The sequence below is a fragment of the Scyliorhinus canicula genome, chromosome 6 (assembly GCF_902713615.1).
Source record: "Scyliorhinus canicula chromosome 6, sScyCan1.1, whole genome shotgun sequence".
Lineage (NCBI taxonomy): Eukaryota > Metazoa > Chordata > Chondrichthyes > Carcharhiniformes > Scyliorhinidae > Scyliorhinus > Scyliorhinus canicula.
The window spans coordinates 214,436,658-214,453,528 of record NC_052151.1 but is presented as its reverse complement, the minus strand read 5'-3'; the positions used below and the strand labels follow the sequence as shown (position 1 = coordinate 214,453,528).

At 48.0% G+C, this 16,871-nt stretch overlaps 1 non-coding gene across 1 annotated transcript; it reads right to left on the bottom strand.

Annotated features, from left to right (window-relative positions):
- Nucleotides 1-16,353: 16,353 nt before the first annotated feature.
- On the bottom strand, nt 16,354-16,427 carry trnai-aau. Its single transcript has one exon. It is a non-coding gene; the product is annotated as a tRNA-Ile (tRNA).
- Nucleotides 16,428-16,871: the final 444 nt, after the last annotated feature.

Sequence of the window (16,871 nt, the reverse complement as noted above, 5' to 3'; positions counted from 1 at the left end):
AATAAGCTGTTGAAATCTGACATGCAGTCGCAATGAGCAATTACAAAGGCCAAAGGTATGTTGACTTTCATCAGACAAGGGTTTGATTACAGGAGTAGTACAGAACTTAATTTAGATCACACCTGGAGTGCTGTATTCCGTTGTGATCCCCAAACCCTACGAAATATCTTTCTGGCACAGAGGGAGTGCAACAAAGTTTAACCAGGCTTGTTCCGAGGACGGTGGAACTGTCCCATGGAGAGATATTGGACAAACTGGGCCTGTGTTCAATGACGTTACAAAGAATAAGAGCTGATCCTATTGAAATGTACAGTATACTTAAAGGAATAGAGGGAATAGACGATGCAGGTAAGATCTTTCCCCTGGTTTGCGAGTCTCGAAATCAGGGGATACAATTTCAGAATAAGGGAGAAGACACGAAGACACTTGGGCCTGAGATGAAGGGAAATTCCTTTACTCAGAGGTTTGTAAATGTTGAGAATTTTCTACCTCAGGGGATGTGGAGGTTCAGCAATTGTGTATGTTGAAAGCAGAGATGACAACTTTCTAAATACTGTTATTGGCCAGGGTTTAGAGAACCCAAAAGTGTATCATGGAGTTCACCTGACCCACAATGTTTAATAGATTGTGGTATGGGGAGCACACGGCCCACTCTACAGGTGTGGTACAGCATAAATGGAAAAGTATTTTTTAAAAGCAAAACAATGTTTATTCTATGAACTCAAGTTTACCTTTTTAAAACACACAGTGAACATCTTAGCAACCATCAATTCAAATACACCCCCCAAAGAATACAACACTAAGTAATCCTTAATAATTTCCCAAACAACATCCAGAAGACAATAGAAGCACCTTTTAACAGAAGCCCATCTGGTTTACATTCACCACTGAAAACATTTATAATTCTGAATTCACCAAATGATCAAGAGATAGCCTTTTGATGGCAGAGAGAACAGCAGTGCACCTGCTCTGTCTGGCTTCAGCTCCAACACTGAAAACGAAACTAAAACACATCCTGCAGCAAACAGACTAAAATGAAAGTAAAAAAGCTGACAGACAGCCCAGCTCCACCCACTCTCTGACATCACTGATAAACACCCCTTTCTTAAAGGTACATTTCTTGAGCACTCATTTCTTAAAGGTACTCTCACATGACAATACCAATGTTATAAAGCAATATGTGGATAGTGCAAGAAAAAGGCATTGAAGTGTCCAATCAGCCATGGCCATATTGAGTGGATGAAAAGGCTCGATGGGCAGGATGGCTTACTGAAGCCCCTGTATCCCTATGTTCCGACGGACCTGGGGGCCACTGTCTACATCTGTATACTGCCAACATTTGTTAATGTATCTGGCGCTGGCTGAAGCAGACGTGACCTTCTGATATGGGGAATCCGAGGACTGAAAATGATGCAAAGCTTGGTCTTGAACATGTTAAAATTCAGACGCTGTGACTATTTAGTTCAGCAGATTGTCCCATTGTCCTGGGAGGAAGGATTGTGGATACACTGTCTTGGAAGCAAATGGTTTCTGTCCATGTGTGCGGACGAATATATTCGGCCGGGTTCAACGTCCTCGCAGCCGCGCATTTGACATTGGCGAGAGACAATGCACCGTTCTTTGGCGGCGGGGAATCTCTGCTCCAGCCACTGTCACTGGGAAACCTACAGGAGAGGGTAGGCTCCCAGCAGGAGCGGAGAATCCCGCCGTCTGGGAATGGCATCCGAATTCCGGCTTTTGTGTTTGCTCATTGTGGGGGGATGAGGGGGGAGGGGCGGGGGGAGGGGGCAAGTTGCAGCTCTGATATTTTTCCTTCCAAGTCACACACCATCCCTGAATTGCCAATATAAAGGCCTTTCCTTCACTGTCGCTGGGTCCACGCCCTGGAACGCCCTCCCTCACAGCACTGCGGCTGTACCGACACCACAGGAACAGCAGCGCTTCAAGAAGGAACCGCGATTTTCTGAAGGGCAACTCAGGATGGGCAACAAATACAGGCCTCGCCAGTGATGCCCACATCCTGCATCATGAATTACATGTTTTATTCATTGCAATAACAAGAAATCCAAGAACCCTATTGGCTTGAGATGTTATCCGCAGATTGGGGAGTCCCCATCGATGATTTCTCCTCAAATGAACCTGCTGGTATGGTTTGTGTGTCTGGTGCAATGCTCCCCTGAAGCTCACAGCAAGCTGGGGCAGCACCTCATCTTCGGTTGGGGGGAAAACAGAGATTAAACAGAGGTTTGGGAACTCAGGGAATCAAAGGATTTAACGACAGTGCAGAAAAATGAAGTTAATCACCCCCAATCCCATTGAATGCTCCAGCAGACTTGAGGGGACGAATGGCCTCCTTCTGCTCCTATTTATTACATTCTTCTGTGCGGAATCCCTGTCAAGCTGTGAGTGGCTTTTTTTCCCCGCAAAAAGAGACCCCAGGTGCAAGTGAGCGTGAGAGAAAGAGAGAATGTATCAATGTGGACAAGTCACGGCGGATTGGAGACTCTGCTGTGAAGGGAGAGCACAGTAAGAAGTCTTACAACACTAGGTTAAAGTCCAACAGGTTTGTTTCAAACACGAGCTTTCGGAGCACGGCTCCTTCCTCAGGTGAATGGAGAGGTATGTTCCAGAAACATTTATATAGACAAAGTCAGAGATGCTGGACAATGCTTGGAATGTGAGCATTTGCGGGTAATCAAATCATTACAGATCCAGGGAGAGGGATAATCACAGGTTAAAGAGGTGTGAATTGTCTCAAGCCAGAACAGTTGGTAGGATTTTGCAAGTCCAGGCCAGATGGTGGGGGGACTTCTTACTGTGCTCAGCCCAGTCCAACGCCGGCATCTCCACATTGTGAAGGGAGAGGGCTGTGCTGGGGAGAGTTAGTATGGATTGAACAGGGGTGGTGTGGGTATGGGGTTTAAGGGACAAGAATGTCCTGAGTTGAAATCGTCAATACTTGAAACTTTGAGAGGGAAGGAGGGGGATGTTTTCTTTCGTAATTCACTGTCGATGAGACCTGGAAGGTTTCTCTGCCTGTTGATAATCCCGTAGGTGCGGAATTCACTGGAGCGTGTGATGGGATTTCTGAGTAAGTAGGAGCAGGCTGCAATCGGAACTGACAGCCATTCATCAGATCAGCGTGGGAACTGTGAACTGGAGACTGGGATCAGCTCCGGGGCAGGAAGGGGACACAGGGTGATCAGAGAGCGGTGAAGAAGATTGATGTGGACTAGGTACCCGCTCCCCTCTACCTCCCCTATCCTCCAGCCCACTAGCAGACTCTCTTCCCCCACCCTACTCACTGAAAGCATCGCTTTCTCACCCACAGAACCACTGGTGTCGAGGTCACAGACGGAACAAAGATACTCACCTGACTATTGTTTGCCATTCCTCCAATCCCAGACTATGTCTCTCCCTCGCCAACTAGCCTATCAGCAGCAAACCTTGGAGAGAAACAACTTGTGATTGGAGGAGCAGCTCCTCACCAAATTTTACTCTCGTTCGTCCAGGGAAGACAGCGAGGTAATGCAGGCCTAATTCTGGCCTGTGGATTGTACGGTAGATAATTCTAGGTTTGAACAATAGGACAGGATTGGAACGTTGAGGGAAAGTCAACATCAAACTACACTTGGAATATCGTGTTCAATTGTGGCCGCCATTCTACAGGAAGGATGTGGAGGCTTTGGAGAGGGTACAGAAGAGGTTTACCAGGATTTTGCCTGGTATGGAGGACATTAGCTATGAGGAGAGGTTGGATAAACTCGGTCTGTTCTCTCTGGACAACAGAGGTTGAGGGACGACCTGATAGAGGGCTATAAAATCATGAGGGACATGGGCAGGGTAGATAGTTAGAACTTTTTGCCAGGGTGGAAGAGTCAATTACTAGTGGACATAGGTTTAAGCTGTGAGGGGCAAACTTTGGAGGTGTGTGAGGGAGTCCGAAGGGGAGGCAGAGAGCACAGAGTCTCACTCTTTGCAGATGACCTTCTCCTCTACATCTCGGACCCACAGAGCAGCATGGACGGAATCATTGCGCTCCTGAAAGAGTTTGGAGCCTTCTCGGGCTACAAACTCAACATGAGCAAAAGTGAGATCTTCCCAGTACACCCGCAAGTGCGGGGGGGGGGGGGGGGGGGGGGGGGGGGGCAGCACTAAAGGGGCTGCCGATTAAACAAGCCTGACACAAATTCCGTTACCTGGGGATCCAAATAGCCCATGACTGAAAAGGGATCCACAAATGGAACCTCACCAGTCTGACGGAGGAAGTAAAAAAGGACCTGCAAAGATGGAACACACTCCCACTCTCCCTCACGGGGAGAGTTCAGACGATTAAAATGAACGTACTGCCCAGGTTCCTCTTCCTGTTTAGATCCATCCCGATCTACATCCCCAAGGCCTTTTTCAAAGCGCTGGACAAACTAATCATGGCGTTCGTATGGGTGGGTAAAAATGCTAGGATCCCAAAGAAGGTCCTTCAAAAATCAAAATCCAGGGGGGGCTAGCCCTCCCAAACCTATAATTCTACCACTGGGCGGCAACAGCCGAGCGAATAAGAGGACCAAATGCTGGAAAATGGGATTTGATTAGATAAGAACTTGATGGCCAGCGCCGACATGATGGGCCAAAGGACCTCTTTCTGTGCTGTAAAACTCCACGGGCAGCACGGTAGCGTAGTGGTTAGCACAGTTGCTTCACAGCTCCAGGGTCCCAGGTTCGATTCCCGGCTGTGTTACTGTCAGTGCGGAGTCTGCAAGTTCTCCCCGTGTGTGCATGGGTTTCACTCGGGTGCTCCGGTTTCATCCCACAGTCCAAAGATGTATGGGCTAGGTGAATTGGACATGCTAAATTTCCCTTCGTGTCCAAAAAATGTAAAGTGGGGGTTACTGGGATACGGTGATCGGGTAGATACATGGTCTTCAGTAGCGTGCTCTTTGTAAGGGCCGGTGCAGACTCGATGGGCTGAATGGCCTTTTGCGCTGTAAATTCTATGATTCTATGAGTTATGAGGCACCAATCAATGATATTGTCCTGCCAGCGTATGTCTGAAGATTCCTTTCTGTCCAAGTAGGGCTGGTACTTGCTTAGAGCGCCAAATTTACCTGAAGGTCTCCTCACTGATTATCAATGCAGAAACTCTATGTCCACCTTCATCTTGATCTTCTATCCATTGACGTTCACTGCAGCAAAAATAGACTCTCCTCACTCATATTAAACATGTCAGTCGAGTGCTCCTCTGCCTGGCCTGAGCTTTCCAAGCAATGAACATCGACAGGATTCCTTTCATTTGAAGTTCCCTGCTCAGCATTCACATTTCTCTTAGCACTACAGCACTCATAGAACACTTAGCCTCAGGTTCAGAGAATCCCGCCCACTATTTCCTGGCTTAGTCAGAAGCCCGTGTGTGCGTGGGTTTCCTCCGAGTACACCGGATTCCTCCCACAGTCCAATGATGTGCAGCTGGGTGGATTGGCCATGCTAAATTGCACCTGAGTAACCAAACGTTTATTGGGGTTACAGAGATTGGGCAGGGGATTGGGTCAAGATATGGTGCTCTTTCGAAAGGTCAGTCAAAACAAGAAGGGCTGAATGGCCTCCTTAGAACAGAACATAGAACAGTACAGCACAGAACAAGCCCTTCGGCCCTGGATGTTTTGCCGAGCAATGATCACCCTACTCAAACCCACGTATCCACCCTATACCCGTAACCCAACAACCCCCCCCCCCCCCTTAACCTTACTTTTTAGGACACTACGGGCAATTTAGCATGGCCAATCCACCTAACCCGCACATCTTTGGACTGTGGGAGGAAACCGGAGCACCCGGAGGAAACCCACGCACACACGGGGAGGACGTGCAGACTCCGCACAGACAGTGACCCAGCCGGGAATCGAACCTGGGACCCTGGAGCTGTGAAGCATTTATGCTAACCACAATGCTACCATGCTGCTCTTCATTGATTTTACAGTGCAGAAGGACGCCATTTGGCCCATCGAGTCTGCACCGGCTCTTTGAAAGAGCACTCTCCCCAAGCCCACACCTCCACGCTATCCCCATAACCAGGTAACCCCACCCAACACTAAGGGCAATTTTGGACACTAAGGGCAATTTATCATGGCCAACCCACCTAACCTGCACATCTTTGGACTGTGGGAGGAAACCGGAGCACCCGGAGGAAACCCACGCACGCACGGGGAGAACGTGCAGACTCCGCACAAACTGTGACCCAAGCCGGAATCGAACCTGGGACCCTGGCGCTGTAAAGCAATTGTGCTAATCACTATGCTACCGTGCTATTGATTCTACGTCCTTATTGCTATGTACAAGGTTTTGAAAGGATGAAAGTAAAATCCTGGAGATTTGCAATGGAAACAAGGAGTGCCAGGAAAAAGCTCAGCCGATCTGGCAGCATCTGTGGAGCGAGAGTTAACGTTTTGATTGCAGGAGGGAACAGAAGAGGAATTTTGGCATCGAAACCTCAACTCCGCTGCTTTTAAAATTCATTATTGCGGGATATGGGAGCGGATGGTTATGCCAGCATTTATTGCCCATCCCTAGTTATCCATCAGCAGGTGGTGGTGAGTTGCCTTCTTGAACCACTGCAGTCCTTGAAGTGTAGGGACGTCTACAGTGCTGTCTCCACACATGCTGCCAGGCTGCTGAGTTTTCCAGCGCTTTGTTTCTTTTTGACTTCAAGATTCTGACGGGGCGGCCACTGAGAGGCTGTATCTTCTGCCTCAGGAATCGACAACACAGCATCACAATCTCAGAACGATGACTTGCTCATTTGGGACAGAGAGAATGCGTCATGTTAAAGGTTGTGAAACTTTGGAATTCTCTACCGTCACAGGGTTATTGATTCTGTGCTGTTGGATATATTTAAGGTAGGACTGGGTAGATTCTCCATCTCTCAGTGAGGTATATTGCATAGCGAGCTGGTGTGAAAGTGGAGTTGAAACCAAAGGTCAACCAATATCTTATAAAGATTTATAGTCCCCAATTCTTTTTTCCAATTAAGGGGTAATTTGGTGCCATATCCGCCTACCCTGGACATCTTTTGGGTTTTGGGGGTGAGACCCATGCAGACATGGAAAGAATTTGCAAACTCCCATGTGGTCTACAAAATAATGAGGGGCATAGATAAGGGGAACGATTCTCTGAGCCGGAGAATCGCTGCAACCGCACCACGCCGCCCCGACACTGCCGCGCGATCATCCGAGGTGCGGAGAATTGGCGCCATTTGCGCCGGCACGTTTGGTGCGGCGCCGGTCATGGGCCACTGTCCACGGGCAGGGCACCGATTCTCCGGCCTGGATGGGACGAGCGGCCACGCGGGAACGGCACAGTCCCGCTGGTGCCGTTCACCCCTGCTTGCAGCCAGCGGGAACTCTGCACATAGGATCCGGGATGTGGCCTGTGGGGTGGGGAAAAGTGCTCCTTCACCTGGGGAAGCCTCCAATGGGGTCTGGCCCATGATCGGGGCCCACCGATGGGCGGGTCGGCCTCTCCCCCCCCCCCCGCCGGCTTACTTTGTTGAGCAGCCGGCCCGAACCCCCACGCCATGTTGCGTCCTGGCCGGTGCGCTGAAGAGGTCCCCTGTGCATGCGCGGGTTGGCGCGACGCAACTGCGCGTGCGCGGGTTGGCGCAGCACCCATTCGGTGCCGGGAAGGGAGGCTGGAGCGGCGTGAATAGTGCCAGTGCCGTGCTGGCCCCCTATGGGGGCCAGAATCGGTAGTCCCCGCGTCCAAACATGTGCAGGTTATCTGGATTGGCCATGATAAAATTGCCCCTTTGTGTGCAGGGATGTGCAGGTTAGGTGGGGTTACGCCGATAGGGAAGTGGGGTGGGATTAGGTAGGATGCTCTTTCAGAGTTCTGGTGCAGACTTGATGGGCCAAATGGTCTCCTTAAGCACTCAAGGGATTTGATGGGTCTCCTTTGGGTTCTATGGTAAACCTTCCCTCAATTTTGTCTAATACAACAATTTATTTCTGAAGTAAGAAGACCCAAATTAAACAGTTTGGACGTGGTATTACCAACTCCCTATCCAGCCTTTGCGATGGTTCCCTACTTTTATTCATAATTCCCATGAAAATGAATGCCAATATTCCATTTGCCTTCCTCGTCGCTTGATTAACTTGCATACTAACCTTCCTGGGTCCATGTACCAGGGCACCCATTTCCCTCTATAATGTAGAGTATGCTCAACAGACAACGTTGTCTTCTCCTGCTCCCTTCACTTACGCTCATATGAAAATTGCACGACTTTGCAGTCAGCTGTCAGGATATTAAGGCCCATTCCACAGCAGGATATTATAAGCATGCTGAAGTAAATGGGCAATTTTAATAGCCCACCGAATCTTCAGAGGTGGGTGGAAGTGGGGGGTGGACATGACATAGCAGGCTGTAAAATCCTGGTCAATGTTTTTTATTTGGATCAGGAAAAACAATGGTCTCAGTACCAACACCTGGGAATCATGCTATGATCTTGAAAGAGCCTGATATCTTTAAAAAAAACTCCAAACTCCCAGTGATTAACGGCAAGAATTCAGCCACAAGGTTTCCTGTTTTAAACAAAAGGTTTTTAGCTGTACAACAGATAAACAAAGGGAATGCCGATAACTTCACATTTCATAAACACGTATACTATAAGCCTCAACAATTCAACGGGAAATTTTCTGGTCCATTTGTATTTCCATCCAAGATTTCCCTTGTATGATTCACAATCTTGAGAGACTCCTTACTTGTCCTGTGACCAAATCATGGTGTGACACAGCTCTCAGGAATTCACCATATTCTGCAATTTCACAACGTTTGAGATTTTAGGATTAATTCAACCGCATCCAACTCGACAGCACTTAAGCACATCTAAAGCACTTCCTTATCGTGGACATCAAAACTCAAGCAGGGGTCTCACTGCTTTCTTCTTCAGTGACTCCAAAATAAGACAATAACTTTTGTTTCTGATAGTTATTTGCATTTGATCTGCACCTCTGGCAGCATTCTGGCTCCCCTCATCACAAAGTTGCTTTGAGGCTCCAAGCGTCTGTTTGTGCAAGAAAACACACAGAACAATATAAACCGCAAAAATATTCCTCCTGACCATTTTTCTCTTGGCAACATTGCACATCTAGAATTTCCCCTGTAGAGATTCAAACTAATTATTTACTAGGTAAAGGTAAAGTGCATGGGATACCGGATAGTGTATTGATGTGTACACAAAGCTGGTTAGCAAACATGAAGCAAAAAGGTTGATGCAAATGAGACTTTATCTGATTGACAGGCAGTGACTAGGGGTCAATGAGAGGACCCCAGCTGCTTGGACTATATATTAATGCAGTATAATGTGGATAAATGTGAGGTTATCTGCTTCGGTAGCACAAATATGAAGGTAGATTATTTGAATGAGTTTAAATTGAGAGAGGTGGATACTCAGCGAGACATGAAAATGAAAATCGCTTATTGTCACGAGTAGGCTTCAATGAAGTTACTGTGAAAAGTCCCTAGTCGCCACATTCCGGCGCCTGTTCGGGGAGACTGTTATGGGAATCGAACCGCGCTGCTGGCCTGCCTCGGTCTGCTTTCAAAGCCAGCGATTTAGCCCAGTGTGCTAAACATTAGTGTCTTCCTGCATCAGCTACTGAAATTAAGTGCGCAGGTACAGCAGGCAGTGAAGAAAGCAAATGGTGTGTTGGCCTTCATATGGAGAGTGTTTGAGTACAGGAATAGGGATGTTTTATTGCAATTGTGTAATGGATTGGTGAGGCCACACCTGGAGTATTGTGTGCAGTTTTGGTGTCCTTATCTGAGGAAGGATGTTCTTGCGATGGAGGGAATGCAGCAAAGATTAACCAGGCTGCTTCCCGAGATGGCGAGACATGAGGAGAGATTAAGTCGGTGAGGATTATATTAACTGGAGTTTTGAAGAGTAATCTCATTGATACTTATAAAATTCTAAAAGGATTAGAAAGGGTAGATACAGGAAGAATGTTCCCAATTGTGGGGGAGTCTAGAACTAGGTTTAGCAATTTGAGGATTAGAGGTAAACCATTTAGGACTGAGGTGATGAGACAATTCTTCACCCATAGGGTGGCGAATCTGTGGAATTCACTAACACACAAAGTAGCTGAGGACAAAACGCTGTGTAATTCCAAAAAGAAATAAGGTGTAGTTCTTGGACAAAAGGGGTCAAAAGATAGGGGGGGGGGGGGGGGGGGCGGAATGGTGGGTTATTGAGCTTGATCATCAGCCATTATCATAATGAATGGTTGAGCAGGCTTGAAGGGCAGAATGGCCTCCTCCTCTTTCTATTTTCTGTTTCTGTGTATTTGCAGTTCCCCAACTTTCTCTGTTCTGGGAAACCAGTTGAATGACTGAAACCCATTGTTTACCACTTGCTTTTTAACCTATTTTAATCTGGGGAAACAGCATGAATAATTGGCAACAATGCTTCTATTGGCAACAAGTGTTTTTTTTTTACCAGGATTCCTAGCTAAATTTCAAAGCCAATAGAGGACCACCTGTGGTTAATTGTTTTCCGCCCTTACCCTGACCTCTTTAAGTAGATATAGACCAAAAGTTGGATGATACTTATCGTCGGTTTATTCAACAGTTTCTCAAATACAATTTTACCCCAATAATCTGATGTTTAAAAATTCCCGGTGGGAGTTTCTGATCCCGAGGCTAAGTGTTGATGGCATCGTAAATGCCACCGCAGTTAACGACGGCGTCAACATGCCCTCAGGAGCAGCGATTCTGATCCCTACAGAGGACCAGCACGGCACTGGAGCGATCCACGCCGCTCCAGCTGCTGATGCCGGTGTCAGATGGGCTTGCGCACAGGGGCCGGCACGAAGCAAAAGAGACCCTCAGCCAAAAGGCCAGCCCGCCGGACCCCGCTCCCCACCCCCTCCTTCCCCCACCAGGCCACCCCCGATGCATGCACGCCGAGGTCCCGCCGGGTAAGACCACACGCATGAGGACGACGCCGGCGGGACTCGGGTTTCTTTCGCTGCTGCTTGGCCCATCCCAGGTGGAGAATCGCCCAGGGGGGTCGCATAGAGCGGCCCCCGACCAGCACCACGCCAACCGAGCCAGCGCCAGTGGCGCTGATTCTCCATTCTCCGGAGAATCGGCGGACTGGCGTCGGGGCGGCGTCGCGCGATTCGCATCCGGCCTGGCGATTCTTCGGCCAGGAGTGGGCTGAGAGAATCCCGGCCTCAATCACCCAAACGTACAAATCATGGAAGTGGACATTTTTGCAATAAGCACTACGAGGAACCTTTCCCCTGCTGGAATAAAAGAAAACGTTTCACCACCACTCTCCATTTTCTGTCATTCAGCAAGTTTTGTATCCATAATATCACTGTCTCTTTTGAGTTCAGTGGGCTTCAACTTTGCTGTCATGCCTGTTATGTGGCATTTTATCAGATGTTATTTGGAAGTCAACATACCTCATCAACGGCGGTACCTTTACCAACCTTCAGTGTCATCTCATCCAAAGACTCACTCCAGACAATTAAACATGATTTGGCTTCAACACCGCCACTCCTTTTCTTATTCCATCCTGACTTTCCTCGACAAAGCCTTTCTCGTTCAAGTGACTGTTAATTTTATCGCTGATTAGCTTTCCCAGGTCTGAGGTTAAAGTAACAGGTCAGTAAGGGCAGCACGGTGGCACCGTGGTTAGCATTGCTGCCTCACGGCGCCGAGGTCCCAGGTTCGATCCCGGCTCAGGGTCACTGACCGTGTGGAGTTTGCACATTCTCCCTGCGTTTGCGTGGGTTCCCCCCCACAACCCAAAGGTGTGTAGGGTAGGTGGATAGGCGATGCTAAATTGCCCCTTAATTGGAAAAAAAATTTAATTGGTACTCTAAATTTATATAAAATAACGTAACAGGTCAGTGGTTGCCAGATTTATTCTCACACACATATTTGAACAGTAGGGTTAGAATTAGAATTCTCTAGACCTGGCACATTCCCCTGTATCGAAGGGAGATTGGACGATTCTGCCCAGTACCATCTTAAATTCATCCCTTACTTCCCTTGGAATCCCCAGATGCATTGGGTCCAGTTATGGTGAGTTACCAACTTTAAGTGCAGACAGCCACTCTGACATCTCTTCTTTACAATTGCTTTTGTCCAATAAAGTATATTCACAACCTTCTGCCTTCACTTCAACTTTTGTGTCTTCTTTCTTTCCTGCCGATGGAAGTTTGAGTCTCTCTTCTGCACTTGGCAGTTGACTTTAGGACAACTGCAAATTTTAAATGATGCGCTTGATCGTTTTCTTGAACAAAATGTATGACGTAATTGGTGGCACGGTGGCACAGTGGTAAGCACAACTATCTCACAGTTTCAGGTGACCGGGTTGTATTCTCCCCGAGGGTGAACATCTATGTGGGCTTGCACTTTCCCTGCGTTTCTGCGTGGGTTTCCTCCGGGTGCTCCGGGTTCCTCCCACAGTCCACAGATGTGCAGGTTAGGTGGATTGGCCGTGCTAAATTGTCCCTTCGTGTTCAGGGATGGTACAGGTTAGGTACAGAGATAGGGCAGGGGAGTGGGCCGAGGGTTGCTGCACTTTCAGAGGGTTGGTGCAGACTCGATGGGCCGAATGGCCTCCTTCGGCCCTGCAGTAATTCTATGATTCTCGACAGAACAAGCATAATCTTGTGGAATGGTGAAACAGGCCGGAGGGACAAATTCGCCTCCGACTGTTGCCATATTCCTTTTAAAGTCGGGTTGAGGTAGAAAATCATACATGATCCTGTTAATTGGTGGAATCGGCTTAAAGATCTTATGATCTACTCTGGTTCCTCTTTTAGTACATCAACAGAAGTTGTCATTGCATGGAGCTCTCTGACTTTGGTGCATTGCAAAGCTGCAAAGATCTCCTTCAGGTCAGTGTACTGAGATGTAATGGGCTAATGGATTAGTTGCAAGCTATTTACTCCAGTAAGAGACAGGAAAGGAATGTAATGGTGTTCCAACCTGTGTGGATTCAGACAGTTGGCATCATTTTCCTCACGTCCTTGAGAAGCAGTTGGTGTCAGATTTCCAAGTGCATTGTTCTCTGTCTCAATCCTCGAGCAGATTAGTTCCCAGATAGTGCTAGGTAATTACTGACTCAAAGAAAAGCAGTAATTGGACAGGCAGCATTGGAGGCTCACACACACGTACACACATTGAATTAACCCCAGCTCCACTCAGGGGATAGAGAGAGGATCAGTGACCCCTGCTGGAGAAGATGTGTGCTTAAGAGTGAATGTGAGAGGGAATCTGTGAGTGTGATCCTGAAGGACTGTGTGTGTGAGTTAATATGTGAGCACGCCGAACGAAAGAGAGCAGGAAAGTGGGATAAGACAGCTGAGGATGGAGGGCCTTGGGTGAGAGAAAGACAGTCAGCTGAATTTCAGATTGACACAGTGCTATGGGGAGAGAGTGGTAAAGTGAGATATATTTCAGTTTGATGCAAGGCTATGGGGAGAAAGAGAGAGCAGGACAGTAATATGAGTTTGGGGTTAATCCAAGGAAATGACAGGCAGAGCAGGATTAGTTTGGGATTGACACAGAGCGATGGGGAGAGAATGTGGCAGTGGGATTAATTTGGAATTGATTCAGGTCTGGACGGTGAGAGTAATGCATGGGCAAGTGGCTGGAATTCATCATGGCAATGGGGATTGAGCAATCTGGTGGGATTGGATTGGAATTGATCAGGGTGGTAGGGAGAGAGCAGGGCAGTGGGAATAGATACAGGGCTATTAAGAGAGATTAACAGGATAGTGAGATTGGATCGGATTGGGGAAGGGTCCTTCCTTGCTTTAAATTCATTTAGAACATAGAACAGTACAGAACAGGCCCTTCGGCCCTCGATGTTGTGCCGATCCATGATCACCCTACTCAAACCCACGTATCCACCCTGTACCCGTAACCCAACAACCCCCCCCCCCCCTTAACCTTACTATTAGGACACTACGGGCAATTTAGCATGGCCAATCCACCTAACCCGCACATCTTTGGACTGTGGGAGGAAACCGGAGCACCCGGAGGAAACCCACGCACACACGGGGAGGACGTGCAGACTCCACACAGACAGTGACCCAGCTGGGAATCGAACCTGGGACCCTGGAGCTGTGAAGCATTTATGCTAACCACCATGCTACCCTGCTGCCCTGCATTATGGGATGTACACATCACTGGTTAGGCCAGCATTTATTGCCCATCCCATTGTCACTTCAGACTGTAGTGGTGAGTTGTTTTCTTGAACCGCTGCAGTCCATGAGCTGTAGGTAAACCCACTGTGCTGTTAGGGAGGGATTTCCAGGGTTTTGCACCAGCGACAGTGAAGGACATATTTCCAAGTCAAGGTGGTGAGCGAGTTGGTGGGGAACCTCCAGCTGGTGGGTTTCCCAGGTATCTGCTGCTTTTGTCCTTCGACATGGTAGAGGTCGTGGGTTTGGAATTTACTGCCTAAGGAACTTTGGCGAGTCACTGCAGTGCATCTTGTCAATCGTACACAGGGCTGCCACTGTTCATCGGTGGTGTCAGGGTTGAATCTTTGGAGAAGGGGAAACAATCAAACTTTCTACTTTGTCCTGGATGGTGTTGAGCTTCTTGAACATTGTTGGAGCTGCACGCATCCAGGCAAGTGGGGAGTATTCCATTACACTCCTGACGTGCCTTGTGGATGGTGGTCTGTCTTTGGGGAGGTTCAGGATTTGAGTTACCTGCCATAGGATTCTGAGCCTTTGACATGCCCTGGTAGCTGTAGCATTTCAATTGCTAGTTCAGTTCACTTTCAGATTAATGGTAACCCCAGAATATTGATTGTCAGGTATTCAGCAATGGTAATGTCATTGAATGTCAAGGGGCGATGGCTACATTCTCTCTTCATTCCAGGTTATTCTCTTCTGTCACCTTTCCTTTATTTTAGCAGTTACATTTTCGATCTACGGATGGTCAATGGAAATTGATTTTTTTTTTAAATTTAGAGTACCAATTATTTTTTTCCAATTAAGGGGCAATTTAGCGTGGCCAATCCACCTAGCCTGCACATCTTTTTTGGGTTGTGGGGGTGAAACCCACGCAGACACGGGGAGAATGTGCAAATTCCACACGGACAGTGACCCAGAGCCGGGATCGAACCTGGGACCTCAGCGCCGTGAGGCTGCAGGGCTGAAATTGATTTTCTTTTTTATATAAATTTAGATTACCCAATTATTTTTTCCAATTAAGGGGCAATTTAGCGTGCCCAATCCACCTACTCTGCACATTTTTTTTTTGGGTTGTGGGGGCGAAACCCACGCAGACACGGGAGAATATGCAAACTCCACACGGACAGTGACCCAGAGCCGGGATCGAACTTGGGACCTCAGCGCCGTGAGGCGGTTGTGCTAACCACTAGGCCACCGTGCTGCCCGGAAATTGATTTTCTGACAAGTAGCTGCATCTTTAATTCAAGCAGGAAAAAAATCACAACGCAGTGTGGGTTTAAAGAGAAGCTGCAGAGTTCCGGGCACAAAATAGGATGTTGGGGCTAGGACTCGTTTTGACTGATTGGCCAAGAAATGATGGCCAAGAAATGCTTGTTGTAGGAACTCATCTGGTTTTTACATGTCCCTTCAGAGACATTGGTCAGACTTCTCTGGGGTTGTTGCGATTCACTTTTCCCACAGGCAGCCCACTGATGGGTTTCGTAGCGGCATGGCGTGACTGCAATGGGAAATCTTGTTGGCAAGCGATAGGAAAGCAGAATTCTTCTGCCAGCGAGGGAGCGCCACTGAGAAACACACGGCTGGGGTTTCGGAGAATCCAGCCCATAACGTGGCTACAGACCCCACAGAAACGTGGATGACTCTTAATTACCTTCTGAAATGGCCACCCAGTTCAGGCTTTTTTTTCATAGAATTTACAGTGCAGAAGGAGGCCATTCGGCCCATCGAGTCTGCACCGGCTCCTGGAAAGAGCACCCTACCCAAGGTCAACACCCCTATCCCCATAACCCAGCAACCCCACCCAACACTAAGGGCAATTTTGAACACTAAGGGCAATTTATCATGGCCAATCCACCTAACCTGCACATCTTTGGACTGTGGGAGGAAACCGGAGCACCCGGAGGAAACCCACGCACACACGGGGAGGATGTGCAGACTCCGCACAGACATTGACCCAAGCCAGAATCAAACCTGGGACCCTGGAGCTGTGAAGCGATTGTGCTATCCACAAGGCTACTGTGCTGCCCAAAATCAAGGTAAAGCAAACTAGAAGGTCAATGCCACAGAGATTTTGCCAATGTGTTCTGCATTCACCATTGAATTGGGAACATTTCTTCACAGGTTCCAAGCATTGACCCAAAGGCACTGCTGAGATTTGAACTCAGGATCTCCTGTTTATTAGACAGGCGCTTTAACCATCTGAGCCACAGCACCAACTTCGATTTGGGATGGACAAGAAGTGTAGCCCAGCCAACAACAACCATGTCCCTTGAATGAAAAGAACTATTTTCAGACTGTGATCTGACATCCTGTATTAGATGAGCAGAATCACGTAAATATCAATCCCACTCTCACCCTGTTACAACGCATCTGCTGCTGAATCGCCTATCATGTCTTTATTACATCCACGGCTCGTCTATCCCAATACAGACCCCTATACTGCCCTATGTAAACTTAACTGTTGCTCATGGCTTAAATCATACCAAGTCCCGTAATCCATCACCCCTAAACTCATTGGCCTACATGGGCTCCCACTCAAGAAATGTATTGATTTTAAAATCCTCATCCTTATTTTCAAATCGCTGCATATTCGCTGGAATCTTCTCCAACTGACAATCTTGCATGTGGCCAGTAACTCCCCTCCTGACTCCCCAAAGC